The sequence below is a fragment of the Oncorhynchus mykiss genome, chromosome 10 (genome assembly GCF_057628025.1).
Source record: "Oncorhynchus mykiss isolate SJ-2025 chromosome 10, ASM5762802v1, whole genome shotgun sequence".
In the NCBI taxonomy this organism is placed as follows: domain Eukaryota; kingdom Metazoa; phylum Chordata; class Actinopteri; order Salmoniformes; family Salmonidae; genus Oncorhynchus; species Oncorhynchus mykiss.
In genome coordinates, this window is record NC_143031.1 from 42,050,823 (window position 1) to 42,069,377 (window position 18,555).

An 18,555-nucleotide genomic window follows, 5' to 3' on the forward strand; every position below is an offset into this window, starting at 1 on the left:
AGTTGTGTGTATCTCCTCAACAGAGGGTGAGTTCAACAGCACTGGGGTTTTGGAAAAGCCAAAACGAGTAATGAGGTCAATGGCTTGTGTTATTTTCACCCCCAAAAATAATATAATAATAATAATTCGGATGTAATTGTGATATTAAATTACTCATGCAGTTCCAGCATATTTCTAAGTAAACATTAATAAAACATAATCCAAGAGTTCAGAATATGCACAACATTGGATTGCTATCGTATTGAGTGAGACAAAATATGTGAAGAAGAATATCAAGTACTCCGTAGAGATCCTATTAATTTACTAGAGGGGATATGTCAAAAACCCTCAAAGTTCCACAATGGGGCGAAATAGCAGCCATCATGGTCAGTGACAAGTCCAAAAGTAGTTTTATTGAAATTAATGGCAGTAGAGGCATAGCTGATGCATTTCCTGCATTACATATGCAGGCAAATAAAAGTAAGGCATGTGATGTATCAGAAATGGTCTAATTGAATTATTGTGCACCTAACATAGTCATTTAACTATAAATACAGTTAAGATGGGTTTTTAATACACATTTTCTGTACAAATAGCTTCTCAAATATTTACAAACAGACCATAAATGTCTCAGATTGTGTGTTCTTGGAAAGCTGTGAGTGCTATTATATGATACAATATCAGTACTTGTTGTTGCATTTAAAACTTGTCTTTACATGAACTGATTTGAGCCAGTATATGGCTGTGGATTGACTGCATTATTTGAATGGAATGTTGGCAGAATTTTTTTTAACATTCTGGAATCATTCCTCTAAAACTGGCTGGCTAGCTAACATACTTACATGTACATTGCAGATGCATTCTTCACATTCATTGTTTTACACAATATCTTACTACAGCACTGGCAACCCATGGTTGACCAACTCCCAGACCAACATGGCTGACCTTTGAACCATCATAAGAAGGTTAATGTCCATTCTAGTATTCTATATCCTAGATGTATGAAGAACCCAGTTCAGATGTATGAAGAACCATAGCACAAGCCATTACTGGGTCATAATTGCAGCCCAGGGATTCTGTGTGTTGAAGTGCCCTAGAATCATGGCTCTCCATTCATCAAAATACCATAGAGAATATAACCTTTGGCATGCATTGAACAATTATAGACATAAGAATGATCTAATCCTGATGTTTGTCCGCCATTGTCATTATCAGCTGCAGCACAAGCAGCTTTTATCAACAGCTTTTACAAGGCATCCTGGTGACATCAGCCTTCCGTGTGGCAGTGACCTTTTCTCTTCCCCACAGCCTGGTCACTGACAGATCATGGTCATCAGACTGCAACAGGTTCTGGGATAAGCCTCAGCAGCAATTCATCATTAACTGACTCATCATTCCTCTGTCTCACAATGATTCCATTTCAAACACAGTACAGTAGGCCTATATTGCTATGCCACTAATGGTTTCATTCCTTGGGTTCATGCCATATGGCAACACATGTCTCTTTAAATCACCTTGTTACCGTAGGAGTATAAGGGTTGAAATCACTTTGTCACAAACACACAGAGCTGAATTTGAGGAATGTGAGTGTAGCTCAAAGGCTTGTGTATAACATACATTGAAAGCTTGAGTTAAGTCATGAATAAGCATGTGTACGTACAGTAGGCCTTCATCCCGCAAAGTGTTTCAAACATACGTTAACTGTCTAACTTAGAAGTATGCATTGTAGTTGAGTGGCGTTTTTGGGAATGGATGGAAATTCTAAGTAATTTGATCAATGTCTGAAGATTGCACATCAGAGACATGGCGGTCTGTTTGAATCAATGTGTGTGAATGGCCCAAGATGAAAATCCTTTCCCTAGCACTGGCTTTAGCTTCAAGCCATACCCATGCTTAACATCTAATATGTGCAGAAATACATCACTTTATGCCGACTCTAAAACATACAAGAAGCAGCTCGCCAATAAACACAAATATAATTATTAAAACACAATTCTTGAAAAGGGAACCCTGTCATAGTTTAGTCTGAGAATCTATCTCCAGAAGAGCTAGTCTATACACTTCACATTGATTTGAGTAGCAAGGCAATAGACTGCATAACATACTGCTCCCTTGCCTCTCAGTAGTCTCTAATAATCTATATGAAGTTAGATGCATAGTTACTTTTTATGACAAGACAACAATAATACTAATCACCATGATGAGCAATATTTATCCATACTCTGCCCATGTGTACTGCTTGTCAATATTTGGGAGGGTATGGACAAAGCATAGGCGTGTATCACTAAAGAAATGCGCTCAGTCTCTGAAAAATGCAAATATGCACTGAAAAGAGCTGCGTCTGGAGTCATATAGACTGTCAAACTGACGTTTAATATGTGGGAAGTGGGAACGAAATATTGATAAACGATGCTAAACGAATATAGCCTGTATGGCTGGTCAGTATGCATAGTTGGTCGATAAGAGCATCTCTTGCTTTCACTGCGGGGAGGGAGAGAGAAAGAGAGAGTGACGACTCCAGGCGTTTAAGGGCTTTTAGTCAAACAAGTGTCCGATTCAAGCTATTGCACCTGGTTAATCGGATTCGCAGGAAAACTATTGGGGAGTGGTTTGAATTACCCATCTTTTAAATTTGTTTAAATGTACACAAGGCTATTTAATGAATGAGTGTATATTGTATTAGAAATTATACATACAGCAACAAAATATATTATCAGACATACTTTCCTATTTAGAAAGAGGCAATTAACCTTTACTAAGAAACGTTTGACTTTTAAACATGACATACTTCACATGCGTTTATCTTGGAAAGCACTATTCTGGTTGTATGTCAATATATTTAATTTACCTTTGCCAAAGACTTCTTAGGGTGCGATTGTCTCGGGGTTTTTTCCTTCTGTCGTCCCAGAGGCAGGTATATAACCCTCAAACCTCAGTATCAATGACTCAATCCAAATACTGTATCACGACGACGAAAAAAATCACCAGTTGAGAGCAAATCCATTAGTACCATTGATAACTTTACCCTCAAATTCGATGAATCCATTCCCATGTCATTGTGCAGCCTTCCATTCTACCGCTGTCAAAAAAAACGCTATTTTTCTGACCACGAAAAATAACACAAATCAAGCTTGAATTAATTCATTTCGTTTTTACAGCTAATAACCAGTAGTTATGAACTCTATGCTTCTGGCCACGACGTTCAATTGCTTTTCTCTACTCTCAAATCCTGTTGCAACTGCACCTTAGCGAAGATATGCACTCATATTCAACCTATCTATCTATCCCTTTAGTCCAAGTTTCTCAAGCTTTGCGAATGTCGTGCATAAAACCCACACACCACGAAATACAGATTGAACGATATTTTAAAAAAGTATTTAAAATGTCACACGTGTCTTAATCACAAAACGGAATATGTCACCGCGTAGAGTAAACGAAGCACGTATTTGTTATGAGAAATCAAGTGAGGATCATTTTTCAGCACTTGCTCTGCTCTCCAGACCGCGCACAAGAGCGTGGTAGGAGGTGGGGCTCCACCGAACTCCGCTCTCTGTCTCAGCCTCAGCAACTTCTCATCCACATCACTGGATGCCACAGGCTGAACACTCGAGACGTAAACACGGATTTACTACCTAAATCAGAACGGTGGGACTTAGACAATTTATGTTAAAACCGAGGGTGACTGAAATTAATATTGATTTTAGGCTACTTGAGCTCATACACAAACGTGTTAGTCGATCTCCCGATGGGAGTTTCTATGGAGAGGTTTCAGGTGTGGTTTTATGTGTCAGTACCCTAACCTCATGATATTTTTTTCTCTCTCAAACTTCTAAAACCATCTACTCATAGGTGATTATTTAGTTGTTGATATATTCAATGCATCATATTTTGGCATTAGTTTGATTGTAATGGAATCCAATTCAACAGAGGAAAGCACAAGGGGCACTATTTGCTCTTTTGGCGCCACCCTCAGGCGACTAGTTTACAGGGGGAAACATCTCTGTCACTGTAAAAAAAAAAAAAAAATGAATAAACCAGTCTGACATCTCGTCTGAAATAATAGGCTAGGCTGCTGTAATGTAGGCTACTGTAAACGTGAAATCTTTATTTGATGTGATGATTTGTTGGCGAAGTATATCTATAGTTGCCTACTCATGTGTATCCTATTCCCCATTTGATTAAGGGGGTGGACATCAGTGGCCTCTGTGAACAGGCATCTAGCAACAGCTTATTGACCAAGGCATTGCAGTGCTGCACCTCACAATCTCCTAATAATGTGTGTCATCAATTAGAAGATGCAGGTGGGTTTAGTTATATAACATGGCATAGCTTTGGGCTATAAATCATCATTACCCAACTGGGAACACCATGTCCCTCTCCACGAACCAGCCTCCGTGTCCCACCCCCCCCAACCCCGACAGCAGCTGCTGAGCATAAGCAATGGCCCAGGAGCAATGACTCAAACATACTGCTCTGACACAAAGGAGAGCCCCGAACATCTTCCTCTAGAGGAAACATTATTTCCCCTCTTTCCAGCCCTGGTAAAGGTAGCCTTTATCAGAGAGTTCCCATCTCTGATCCACACTCCTCCTCCAGTCTCTCATTAGCTGCAAACAAACAGCTGTCGGGTTACCTCTCCAGGGTTCTCATTAGGGGCTGCCACTCAAACGCAAAGCAGCCCGTAGCCAATCACGGCGGAGCTCCCGCCCACACACACCTGAGGGGTCAAAAGTGACACGTCGCCAAGATGCAGGTCTTCAACAATGCCTGTGGCTCTCACACTATTCTTCTTTAAACATTTGCATGTGTTACTCCAAGCCTCTAATGATTGGCTGGTGGTGAAGACATCTCGAGGAGGAGAGACACATACGGTGCCTTCAGAAAGTATTCAGACCCTTTGACTTTTTCCACATTTTGTAACGTTACAGCCTTATTCTAAAATAGATCAAATTAAATAATTTCCTCAGCAATTTACACACAAAACCCCATAATGACAAAGTGAAAACTGGTTTTTATAAATGTTTGCAAATGTATTAACATTTAAAAACAGAAATACCTGATTTACCTAAGTATTTAGACCCTTTGCTATGAGACTCGAAATTGAGCTCAGATGCCTCCTGTTTCCATTGATCATCCTTCAGATGTTTCTACAACTTGATTGGGGTCCATCTGTGGTAAATTCAATTGATTGAACATGATTCGGAAAGGCTCACAGTTGACAGTGCATGTCAGAGCAAAAACCAAGCCATGAGCTGGAAGCAATTGTTTGTAGAGCTCCGAGACAGAATTGTGTCGAGGCACAGATATGGGGAAGGGTACCAACACATATCTGCAGCATTGAAGGTTCCCAAGAACACAGTGGCCTCCATCAATCTCCATCAAAGTTTTGAACCACCAAGACGTTTCCTAGAGCTGGCATTCCGGACAAACTAAGCAATCGGGGGAGAAGAACCTTGGTCAGGGAGGTGACCAAGAACCTGATGGTCACTCTAATAGTGCTCTAGAGTTCCTCTGTGGAGATGGGAGAACCTTCCAGAACGACAGCCATCTCAGCAGCACTCCACCAATCCGGCCTTTATGGTAGAGTAGCCAGATGGAAGCCACTGCTCAGTAAAAGACAGCCCTCTTGGATTTTGCCAAAAGCCAACTAAAGGCTCTGACCATGAGAATCAAGAATTTCTGGTCTGATCAAATCAAGGTTGAACACTTTGGTCTGAATGCCAAGCATCACATCTGGAGGAAACCTGGCACCATCCCTACGGTGAAATATGGTGGTGGCAGCATCATGCTGTGGGGATATTTTTCAGCGGCAGGGACTATGAGACTAGTCAGGATCAAGGCAAAGATGGTAATCCTTGATGAAAACCTGCTCCAGAGAGCTCTGGACCTCAAATTGGGGCGAAGGTTCACCTTGCAACAGGACAACGACCCTAAACACTCAGCCAAGACAATGCAGGAGTAGCTTCGGGACAAGTCTCTGAATGTCCTTGAGTGGCCCAGCCAGAGCCCGGACTTGAACCAGATTGAACATCTCTGGAAAGACCTGGAAATAGCTGTGCAGCAATGCTCCCCACTCAACCTGACAGAGCTTAAGAGAATCTGCAGAGAAGAATGGGAAAACCTCCCCAAATACAGGTGTGCCAAGCTTTTAGAGTCATACCCAAGAAGACTCCAGTCTGTAACCGCTGCCAAATGGGCTTCAACAAAGTACTGAGTAAAGGGTCTGAATATTTATGTAAATGTGATATATAAATAGATATATAGATATATATATATACAGTTGAAGTTTGATGTTTGAAGTCATTAAAACATGTTTTTCAAACACTCCAAAAATTCCTTGTTAACAAACCACAGATTTGGCAAGTCGGTTAGGACATCTACTTTGTGCATAACACAAGTAATTTCTCCAACAATTGTTTACAGACAGATTAGTTGTAACGGCTGTTGGTGGAAGAAGGTGAGGACCAAGGTGCAGCGTTGTACGTGTTCATCTTTATTTATGAATTGACATAGAATGCCCACCCCAACTCACGCCCTGACCAAACCAAAATAGAGACATAAAAAAGGATCAGGACGTGACATTAGTTCACTTATAATTCACTGTATCACAATTCCACTGGGTCAGAAGTTTACATACACTAAGTTGACTGTGCCTTTAAACAGCTTGGAAAATTCCTGAAATGTATGTCATGGCTTTAGAAGCTATTGCTAGGTTAATTTACATCATTTGAGTCAATTGGAGGTGTACCTGTGGATGTATTTCAAGGCCTACCTTCAAAACTCAACACCTCTTTGCTTGACATCATGGGAAACTAAAATAAATCAGCCAAGACCTCAGAAAAAAAATTGCAGACCTCCACAAGTCTGGTTCATCCTTGGGAGCAATGTCCAAAAGCCCGCAGGTACCACGTTCATCTGTGCAAACAACAGTACCCAAGTATAAACACCATGGGACCACGCAGCCATCATACTGCTCAGGAAGGAGATGTGTTCTGTCTCCTAGAGAGGAAAGTACTTTGGTGTAAAAAGTTCAAATCAATCCCAGAACAACAGCAAAGGACCTTGTGAAGATGCTGGAGAAAACAGGTACAAAAGTATGTATGTCCACAGTAAAACAAGTCCTATATCGTCATAACCTGAAAGGCCGCTCAGAAAAGGAATAAGCCATTCCTCAAAAACCGCCATAAAAAAAGCCAGACTATGGTTTGGAACTACACATGGGAACAAATATCGTACTTTTTAGAGAAATGTCCTCTGGTCTGATGAAACAAAAATATAATTGTTTGGCCATAATGACCATCGTTTTGTTTGGAGGGAAAAGGGGGAGGCTTGCAAGCTGAAGAATACCATCCCAACCGTGAAGCACGGGGGTGGCAGCATCATGTTGTGCGGGTACTTTGCTGCAGGAGGGACTGGTGCACTTCACAAAATAGATGGCGTCATGAGGTAGGAAAAATATTTGGATATATTGAAGCAGCATCTCAAGACATCAGTCAGGAAGTTAAAGCTTGGTCGCAAATGGGTCTTCCAAATGGACAATGACCCCAAGCATGCTTCCAAAGTTGTGGCAAGATGGCTTAAGGACAACAAAGTCAAGGTATTGGAGTGGCAATCACAAAGCCCTGACCTCAATCCTAAAGAAAATCTGTGGGCAGAACTGAAAAAGTGTGTGCGAGCAAGGAGGCCTACAAACCTGACTCAGTTACACCAGCCTTCTCAGGAGGAATGGGCCAAAAATCACTTATTGCGGGAAGCTTGTGGAGGCCTACCCAAAACATTTGACCCAAGTTAAACAATTTAAAGGCAATGCTAACAAATACCAATTGAGTGTATGTAAACTTCTGACCCACTGGGAATGTGATGAAAGAAATAAAAGCTGAAAGAAATAATTCTCTAATATTATTCTGACATTTCACATTCTTAAAATGAAGTGATGATCCTAACTGACCTAAGACAGGGAATTTGTACTATGATTAAATGTCAGGAATTGTGAAAACTGAGTTTAAATGTATTTGGCTAAGGTGTATGTAAACTTCCAACTTCAGCTGTGTGTGTATATATACAGTATATCACAAAAGTGAGTACACCCCTCACATTTTTGTTAATATTTGAGTATATCTTTTCATGTGACAACACTGAAGAAATGACACTTTGCTACAATGTAAAGTAGTGAGTGTACAACTTGTATAACAGTGTAAATTTGCTGTCCCCTCAAAATAACTCAACACACAGCCATTAATGTCTAAACCGCTGGCAACAAAAGTGAGTACACCCCTAAGTGAAAATTTCAAAATTGGGCCCAAAGTGTAAATATTTTGTGTGGCCACCATCATTTTCCAGTACTGCCTTAACCCTCTTGGGCATGGAGTTCACCAGGGCTTCACATGTTGCCACTGGAGTACTCTTCCATGACGACATCACGGAGCTGGTGGATGTTAGAGACCTTGCACTCCTCCACCTTCCGTTTGAGGATGCCCCACAGATGCTCAATAGGGTTTAGGTCTGGAGACATGCTTGGCGAGTCCATCACCTTTACCCTCAGCTTCTTTAGCAAGGCAGTGGTCGTCTTGGAGGTGTGTTTGGGGTCGTTATCATGGTGGAATACTGCCCTGCGGCCCAGTCTCCGAAGGGACGGGATCATGCTCTGCTTCAGTATGTCACAGTACATGTTGGCATTCATGATTCCCTCAATGAACTGTAGCTCCCCAGTGCCGGCAGCACTCATGCAGCCCCAGACCATGACACTCCCACCACCATGCTTGACTGTAGGCAAGACACACTTGTCTTTGTACTCCTCACCTGGTTGCTGCCACACACGCTTGACACCATCTGAACCAAATAAGTATCTTGGTCTCATCAGACCACAGGACATGGTTCCAGTAATCCATTTCCTTAGTCTACTTGTCTGCAGCAAACTGTTTGCGGGATTTCTTGTGCATCATCTTTAGAAGAGGCTTCCTTCTGGGACGACAGCCATGCAGACCAATTTGATGCAGTGTACGGCGTATGGTCTGAGCACTGACAGGCTAACCCCCACCCCTTCAACCTCTGCAGCAATGCTGGCAGCACTCATACGTCTATTTCCCAAAGACAACCTCTGGATATGACGCTGAGCACGTGCACTCAACTTCTTTGGTCGACCATGGCGAGGCCTGTTCTGAGTGGAACCTGTCCAGTTAAACCGCTGTATGGTCTTGGCCACCGTGCTGCAGCTCAGTTTCAGGGTCTTGGCAATCTTCTTATAGCCCAGGCCATCTTTATGTAGAGCAACAATTATTTTTTTCAGATCCTCAGAGAGTTCTTTGCCATGAGGTGCCATGTTGAACTTCCAGTGACCAGTCAGTATGAGGGAGTGTGAGAGCGATGACACCAAATTTAACACACCTGCTCCCCATTCACACCTGAGACCTTGTAACACTAACGAGTCACATGACACCGGGGAGAGAAAATGGCTAATTGGGCCCAATTTGGACAATTTCACTTAGGGGTGTACTCACTTTTGTTGCCAGCTGTTTATACATTAATGGCTGTGTGTTGAGTTATTTTGAGGGGACAGCAAATTTACACTGTTATACAAGCTGTACACTCACAACTTTACATTGTAGCAAAGTGTAATTTCTTCAGTGTTGTCACATGAAAAGATATACTCAAATATTAACAAAAATGTGAGGGGTGTACTCACTTTTGTGATATACTGTATATATATATATATATATATATATATATTTATAAATTATCAAAAATGTCTAAAACACTGTTTGTGATTTGTTATTATGGGGTATTGTGTGTAGATTGCTGAAAAAACCCCGAACAATTTAATCAATTTTTGAATTAGGCTGTAAAGAAACAAAATGTGTCAAAAGTCAAGGTGTCTGAATACTTTCCGAAAGCAATGTAGACTGCGTTGATGAGCAGGAAGAACTGTGTGTGGACATGATACAGTAGGTCCTGCCTGGCGATCTCTCACTTTCCCAAGTACTTCACAATAGTTTCCATCCATATTAAGGAAATAGACAACTGGTTCTGTGCCGGTTGTGTTCAGTGTTAAAGCAATTAAACACCTGGGCTTTTAATGGAAGTTTTATGGTTAGGTGGACATTTACAGTGCCTTCAGAAAGTATTCACACCCTGCTACTTTTTCTAAATGTTTTGGTTTTACAGCCTGAATTTAAAATTGATTATATTTAGATTTTTGTCACACAATACCCCATAATGTCAAATTGGAATTATGTTTTTCAATATTTTTGTTTAATAAAATATGAAAAGCTGAAAAGCCATGGCAAGCCTAAATAAATTCAGGAGTAAAAATGTGCTTAACAAGTCACATAAATTGAATTGGATTATCTCTGTGTGCAAAACTGTTGTTTAATTAGATTTGGTGCAGCAGTCTAAGGCACTGCATCTCAGTGCAAGAGGCATCACTACAGTCCCTTGTTTGAATCCAGGCTGCATTACATCCGGCTGTGATTGGGAGTCCCATAGGGTGATGCGCAATTGGCCCAGCGTTGTCTGGGGTAGGCCGTCATTGTAAATAAGAATTTGTTCTTAACTGACTTGCCTAGTTAAATAAAGATTAAATAAAATATCCCTTTGAGCAAGTTGCAGTTATTAATTACACTTTAGATGGTGTACCAATACACCCAAATCACTACAAAGACACAGGTGTCCTTCCTAACTTGGTTGCCGGAGAGTAAGGAAACTTCTCAGGGATGTCACGAGGCCATTGGTGACTTTAAAACCGTTATAACATTTAATGGCTGTGATAGGAGAAAACTGAGGATGGATCAACAACATTGTAGTTACTCAACAATACTAACCCAATTTAAATAGTGAAAAGGAAGCCTGTACAAAATAAAACTATTCTTAAACATCCATCATGTTTGCAACAAGGCACTAAAGTAGTACTGCAAAAACATTTTGGAAAGCAAAACTTTTTGTCCTCAATACAAAGTGTTATATTTGGGGCAAATCCAATAGAACACATTACTGAGTACCACTCTCCATATTTTCAAGCATAGTGAGGGCGACATCATGTTATGGGTATGCTTATAATCGTTAAGTAATGGGGAGTTTTTCAGGATAAAAAAATAAATGGAATGGCACAGGCAAAATCCTAGAGGAAAACCTAGTTTAGTCTGCATTCAACCAGACACTAGGAGATTAATTCACCTTTCAGCAGGACCATAACCTAAATAACCAAGAAGACACTGAATGTTCTTGAGTGGCTGAGTTACAGTTTTGCCTTAAATCTGCTTGATCATCTAGCAATGATCGACAACCAATTTGACAGAGCTGGAAGAATTTAGAAAAACATAATGGGCAAATATTGTACAATCCAGGTGTGCAAAGGTCTTAGAGACTTACCCAGAAAGACGCAAAGCTGTAATAGCTACCAACATGCATTGACTCAAGGCTGTGAACTCTTGTGTAAATCTGATATTTCTGTATTTCATTTTCAAAAAAGATTCCAAAAACCTGTTTTCACTTTGCCCGTATAGCGTAGTGTGTGTGGGTGAAAGACAAATAGTTATAATACATTTTGAATTCAGTCTGCAACACAACAAAATGTGGAATAAGTCAAGTGGTATGAATACTTTCTGAAGGCACAGTATGTACAATCATTTGGTGACAATGCTCACTGATTACAGCCCCGAGACGTTCAAAGATTTTGAGCTCCTACGTATGTAAAATATACAATCCCACTCTTTGGCCAGGTGTTGATTTCTTCAAGATCTACTGTAGTGGACGTCTCTTTGGTTTAGAGCAGCCACTTAACAGATGAATTAATGGTTGTGATAATGTCTGAACACAAATTACTCCACCGCGTGGAAGTTTTTGTTTCCTGATTGTGCTTCACTGGTGACTCATTCTCAGTACAATGTGTGGTAATGGCAGCCAACCCCACTGTCAATCACTTGTAGTTAAGCCTTTAAATGTAATTATAAAATGGGTGAATACTGAATGGCTTAAAGCAGTGGCATATCAGACCGTATACCACTGGCATGACAAAACATTTATTTTTACTGCTCTAATTACGTTGGTAACCAGTTTATAATAGCAATAACGCACCTCAGGGATTCGTGGTATATGGCCAATATACCACGTTGTGCATAAGAACAACCCTTAGCCGTGGCCAAATACCACAACCCCTCGGGCCTTATTACTTAAAAATACTTTCTAATGATGTGTGTGTGTGTGTGTGTCTGTGTGTGTGTGTGTGCACGCATGTGTGGGTGTGTATAGGAGAGGGGAAACATTCCTCGTGTGCATGAGGAAGAGTGGAGGGGAACATTGTACAGTAATATTCTGTGAATCACAAACAAAGGTGTTTGATTATGCCTTTGTTAGGAGAGAGGACATGAGTTTGCCATTTCAGCACACTAACTTTGTACTATAGAAAAGGAGGATGGATTTTCTGCATGACAAAATGTCTGATGGTCTTCTGCAATGTGTCTTTATCACAAAGGGCTATTTCATGATTTGTTTAACTTCTTATGGCTTGGGGGCAGTATTTCGACGTCTGGATGAGAAGCATGCCCAAAGTAAACTGCCTGTTACTCAGGGCCAGAAGCTAGGATATGCATATATATTGGTAGATTCGGATAGAAGGCACTCTAAAGATTCCAAAACTGTTAAAATAATGTCTGTGATCATAACAGAACTGATATGGCAGGCGAAAACCTGAGGAAAATCCATCCAGGAAGTGGGATTTTTTAAATGTATTTTCAATTGAATGCCTATAGAGTATCTAATGGGTTAGGACCCAGATTGCAGTTCCTATGGCTTCCACTAGATGTCAACAGTCTTTACATTGTTTCAGGCTTGTTTTCTGAAAAAATAAGAAGAATGAGACTTTTCTGTCAGTGGACTGTAGAATCACGCAGTGCTGGTTTGCGCGTGTGACCGAGTGCACACCCTTCATTGTTTTTCCTTTCTATTGAATACGCTATTGTCCGGTTGAAATATTATTGATTATTTAGACAATTGACAACCTGAGGATTAATTATAAACATCGTTTGACATGTTTTGACAAACTTTACCGGTATTATTAGGATGTATTCGTCTGCATGTTTTGACCGCCTTTGAGCTCACCCAAATATGTATATATTCTTAATTCCATTCCTTTACAAGAGCTAGAAACACAAGCATTATGCTATGCCTGCAATCAAATCTGCTTAACACATGTATGTGACAAATAAAATTTGATTTGATTTGAAAGTGCACTCTTTGCTGATTCTAGTTATTCAACGTCAATTTGTGCAATCCCTCTTGGCATTAGTGATCGCAGCTGAAATGAAGATATTGTTTTGGATTGACAAAAGGAGGTGGAGAGAGATGAGTGCAGAAATGGAAACCAAAGCCGACGGTCCAGGCAGAATTGGGTCTGACAGGACGTGGGATGAGACAGTGGCTGGTTTGATCTCTTGATTAGCCAGCTGAAAGACTACAGTGCTGTTTGATTCTCCACACAGCTCTCCTGACGGCCCAAACAGTATCTGCATATTATAAGAGAAGGCCCAAAGGAAAGGAAGAGGGCAACACATTAAAACAGAAATTGTGATTTTCCAGATGAGTTTGCCCTCAGCATTCAACCAGCATACACTCACCAGAGCTACAATGCATTCGGAAATGATTCAGACCCCTTGACTTTTTCTACATTTTCTTACATTACAGCCTTATTCTCAAACAGATAAATAGTTATTTTCCCCTCATCAATCTACACACAACACAAAACCACATAATTACATAGCAAAACCGGGTTTTTATAATTTTTTGCAAATGTATTTTATTTAAATAACTGAAATATCACATTTACATGAGTATTCAGACACGTTACTCAGTACTTTGTTGACGCACCTTTGGCAGTGATTACAGAATCGAGAGTTCTTGGGTATGACGCTACAAGCTTGGCACACCTGTATTTGGAGAGTTTTTCACATTCTTCTCTGCAGATCCTCTCAAGCTCTGTCAGGTTCGATGGGGAGCATTGCTGCAGCTATTTTCAGGCCTCTCCAGAGATGTTCGATTGGGTTCAAGTTCGGGCTCTGACTGGGCCACTCAATGACATTCAGGGTCTTGTCCTGAAGCCACTCCTGTGCTGTCTTCTTAGGGTCGTTGTCCTGTTGGAAGGTGAATCTTCGCCCCAGTCTGAGGTCCTGAACGCTCTGGAGCAGGTTTTCATCTAGGAACTCGCTGTACTTTACCGTTCATCTTCGCCTCGATCCTGACAAGTCTCCCATTCCCTGCCACTAAAAAACAGCATGATGCTACCACCACCATGCTTCACCGTAGGGATGGTGCCAGGTTTCCTCCCAACGTGGCGTTTGGCATTCAGGCCAAAGAGTTCAATCTTGGTTTCATCAGACCAGAGAATCGTGTTTCTCATGGTCTGAGAGTCCTTTAGATGCCTTTTGGAAAACTCCAAGTGGGCTGCCATATGCCTTTTACTGAGCAGTGGCTTCTGTCTGTACACTCTACCATAAAGGCCTGATTGGTGGAGTGCTGCAGAGATGGTTGTCCTTCTGGAAGGTTCACCCATCTCCACAGAGAAACTCTGGAGCTCTGTCAGAGTAATCATCGGGATCTTGGTCACCTCCCTGACCAAGGTCCTTCTCCCCTATTGCTCAGTTTGGCCGCCGGCCAGCTCTAGGCAGACAAGTCGTGGTCTTGGTTCTTCCATTTAAGAATGATGGTTCTTGGGGACCTTCAATTCTGCAGAAATGTTTTGGTACCCTTCCCCAGATCTGTGCCTCGACACAATCCTGTCTCTGAGCTCTACGGACAATTCCTTCAACCTTATGGCTTGGTTTTTGCTCTGACATGCACTGTCAACTGTGGGACCTTATATAGACAGGTGTGTGCCTTGCCAAATCATGTCCAATCAATTGAATATACCACAGCTGGACTCCAATCAAATTGTAGTAATAACTCAAGGATGATCAATGGAAACAGGATCCACCTGAGCTCCATTTCAAAGGGCCTGAATACTTATGCAAACAAGGTAGTTCGCTTTTTGGAAACATTTCTAAAAACCTGTTTTTGCTTTGTCATTATGGGATATTGTGTGTAGATTGACTAGGAACATGTTTTCTTTCATCAATTTTAGAATAAGGCTGTAACGTAACAAAATGTGGAAAAGGTCAAAGGGCCGGGATACTTTCCGAAAGCACTGTATGTAAGCCAACGAATAGCCTTCACAAATCTGTGTGCTTAAATACCTGTGTAGTTTAAATGCAAAGAAAGACTATCCTTGATTCCTGCTAAATGGTTAGAGGGAAATAATCTGTACAGGCTCTGGAGATGGGATGCAGGGGTTGTCTTATGTCAAGTTATGTATGGTAGGAGTCAGTAGAGCTGGGTGTTATTGTTGGTGTTTCTGTTTACCTCAGGACTACTGGCGTAAGGTTGTGTTATGTCTCATGCCCAAACAGTCATGTTGTTGTGCTCCAAGTAGTGTCGAACAGCCTGGGTAAAAAAAACAAGGTTGTTGTTGAAACAGGAGAGGAAGAGGAGAGAGGGCATCCGTTGATTATCACTGAAAATGGCACTCTTTATTATACCCAGTACACATGCCAGTCTATAATGCTCATTGGTTTTGGCAGGGAGAGACATCAGACACCAACTATATTGTGTTTGGATGACTACAAGCTATATTGTTTATAGTCTGATCAATTAGAAAACGAACCCTTCATTGTCATCCGGCATAATAAGAATAGGAAACAGAAACAGCAGATGTTTCTTAGTGATGATTATATTGCTTTCATTTTTGTGCAAATGTACAAGATGATTTACAAGAGATGATTTACAAGCAGCCAACCATGGAGGGTCTGTAAAAATCAATAGCATCATTACATGAGCGGGCTGTCAGCACTCAGCACACTGATTAAATGTCTTGCATGCCAATCCTCCTTATGGATCATGCACGACAATACCAGGTTGATTATCAATGTAGGAGTTGCTACTGGTAATCATACACCCTGTGATGTCATGAAGAAACAAATGCAATGTGTGAATGTTCTATAGATTTATTTCCTCATATGACACCTTATTATCTGATTAGATGCAGAGAATCTTTGGCCAGATCAAGCTTAGGCAGAGCTACAGACGGGGACTTGGCAGGGAAATCCCTGATTGACAGCTTCAAGGGTTGAAGGATTTAGGCTACCCTCTAATCTGTTCAGTAGCTGTCGATCAGTAATCACCTTTCCTCACATACGCTTGCCCACTCACACATGTGCCTCCCTTTTTCCAGAGAAAAGCACAGAGCCTTGGTGAGAGAAGCTTGGTAGTGAATAAAAGACAATGGGATAAAGAATGGAGGAAGGATGGGAGAAGACAGGGGTGGAAAACAATAAGGAGGAGGAGCCAACAGACTCTATGAGCGTGTGTTAGTCTATAGCAGGGAGATAGATGTGTATGGGATTTTTCCTCTAATATCTGAAACAGGTTTCCCTAGACAGGGGTGATACCTTTACCAGCAGGCAGCATCCCCTGACCATTACTCTTGCTGAGAAATGTCATGTCAGGGCAGCCAGATGAGGTTTTAAATGACTGTCACGTCCTCCTCTATTTCAAATGGCCTCGTGTTATGGCATCCTATAGCCATTTATTTTATTTACGGCTTCTGCTTCCGGCTGCTTTCCTTTATGGGGCCAGAATATAAACTTGATCAAAACAGGGGGGCCTGTTTGGCCTTGTCGTGGTGGGGCCAGTTTATTTATTTGTATTTCACCTTTATTTACCATTGAGTCACCATTGAGACCAGGGATCTCTTTCACAAGGGAGCCTTGCATACACAACATAAAAAATGTAATACAATATAAACCAGTAAAATACAGCACAACAGAAATATTCAAGAAAAACAGTTACCTTCCTCAATAAGTAGGTCCCCAATCAATATTTTTAAATTGCCTGAGCAACACCATAACATCCAAATGTAAATGTTTTTTTGTCATTTGTTCCAGCAATGAGGTACTTCAAAACTAAAAGCGGATTTACCTAGTTTGGTGGAGACCCGAGGAACCTCAAGAGTTAACCAACCTCGTGAACGAGTTTTCATGTTTTTCTACAGGCGATTTTGTAAGAAGAGCGATTTTCTGGATGTTTCATGGTCTGCCAAACACCACTCTCGCTCTGTCACCTTTCACTGCAGATGCGGAGGTGCGACATCGGTGGATGCGGTGGATTGAGACACATCCAATGCAGATATCTCTTGCTTAAACTGACAGATGTTTATAGGGATTTGTATTATTATGCTGATTAGAGTTCAGAGGGGCGCGGACATCGACTCTAGGGGGGTTAAGTTAGGTAAGTTGGAACCTTGTGTTGTGGAGCTTTGAAAACCAAAAGGGAACAATGCAGTGATCTACGGGACTTTAATCAGGAGCGTGATGCTGTGGTACTAACATAGGCACTAGGACACTGGAATGGATAAAACACTGTGCTGCTCCTCCACCCAACCTCTGATTGAGTATTTAAAAATGTATTAAGCTTTAATGAGCACTGGGAATTTCCTCTGCCAGGAACAGGAGAGAATCTGGGAAGAACATCAGAACTGATGAAAAATAGCCTAGTTAATGTGGACTTGCTGTTGGAAGGAGTTTGAACAGGAAGAGGAGTGGTTTAATAGGACCATGTTGGTGGAGAGTAGGGGGAGATCTTAGACCAATCGAAGACACCTATAAAGGCTCGGTGGAATGCCACTTTGGGTAGTCAGATAAGTGGCTCATTAAAAGGGTGTGAGAGGGGCATTAGACCACTAAGACCACATATTACTAAACAGGGTTAAATGTGGAGTGGATAAGAAACTGGAGAGGAGGGGGGGGCACAGAGAATGAAGTCCTGAGGCTTATGGAAAGGATCTGAACATTTTTAATTTTTTAAAATGTATTTAACCTTTATTTAACCAGGCAAGTCAGTTAAGAACAAATTCTTACTTACAATGACGACCTACCCCGGCCAAACCCGGAGGACGCTGGGCCAATTGTGCGCCACCCTATGGGACTCCCAATCACGGCCGGATGTGATGCAGCCTGGATTTGAACCAGGTACTGCAGTGACGCCTCTTGCACTGAGACGCAGTGTCTTAGACTGCGTCACTCGGGAGCCCAAAAAAGAAATATGTACATATGACATAACACAAGGCATCTCTGAGAGACACAAAGCAGCAGTCCCATTGTGAGCAGTGGTTTTTTCAGAGACCCTATGCTAAACAGAACACCCAAAGAGGGGAAACACACACACGCACAGCGTTTAGTTCAGCGTGTGTGCGTGTGTGTGTATTGGATTAATGCAGAAGACACATTTCCATCAGGTATGTCCTTCAGTGATCGGAAAAATGCTACTTAAAACCCAAAGACATGGGAGATGTTAAGGCCACACTTTACAGCCCCTGAAACCTTTGTGTGATGCCTCCCCTCTCCTCTCTCCTCTCGTATTCTTCTCTGCTCTCACCAACTTTAATTTTGTCAGTAGGCCTCTGTGCTGCATACTATATATAATGCATACATAACTCTCTTTTCGGGTTAGTGTTGTGCAATAATGTATTGAAAGTGTGTGAACATGCTGCAAGCTAAT

At 41.5% G+C, this 18,555-nt stretch overlaps 1 protein-coding gene and 1 long non-coding RNA gene across 3 annotated transcripts in view; one reads left to right on the forward strand and one right to left on the reverse strand.

The window, feature by feature from the left end:
- LOC110533892 (protocadherin-1) overlaps nucleotides 1-3,494 on the reverse strand; it is a 94,641-nt gene extending 91,147 nt beyond the window's left edge. Inside the window, exon 1 of the mRNA XM_021618481.3 lies at nucleotides 2,828-3,494. The gene's annotated coding sequence lies outside the window, so the exon portion shown is untranslated. The remainder of the gene's footprint in view (nucleotides 1-2,827) is intronic.
- LOC149980017 (uncharacterized) overlaps nucleotides 1-18,555 on the forward strand; it is a 96,059-nt gene that overhangs the window by 48,979 nt on the left and 28,525 nt on the right. The gene's annotated exons all lie outside the window — the stretch shown is intronic.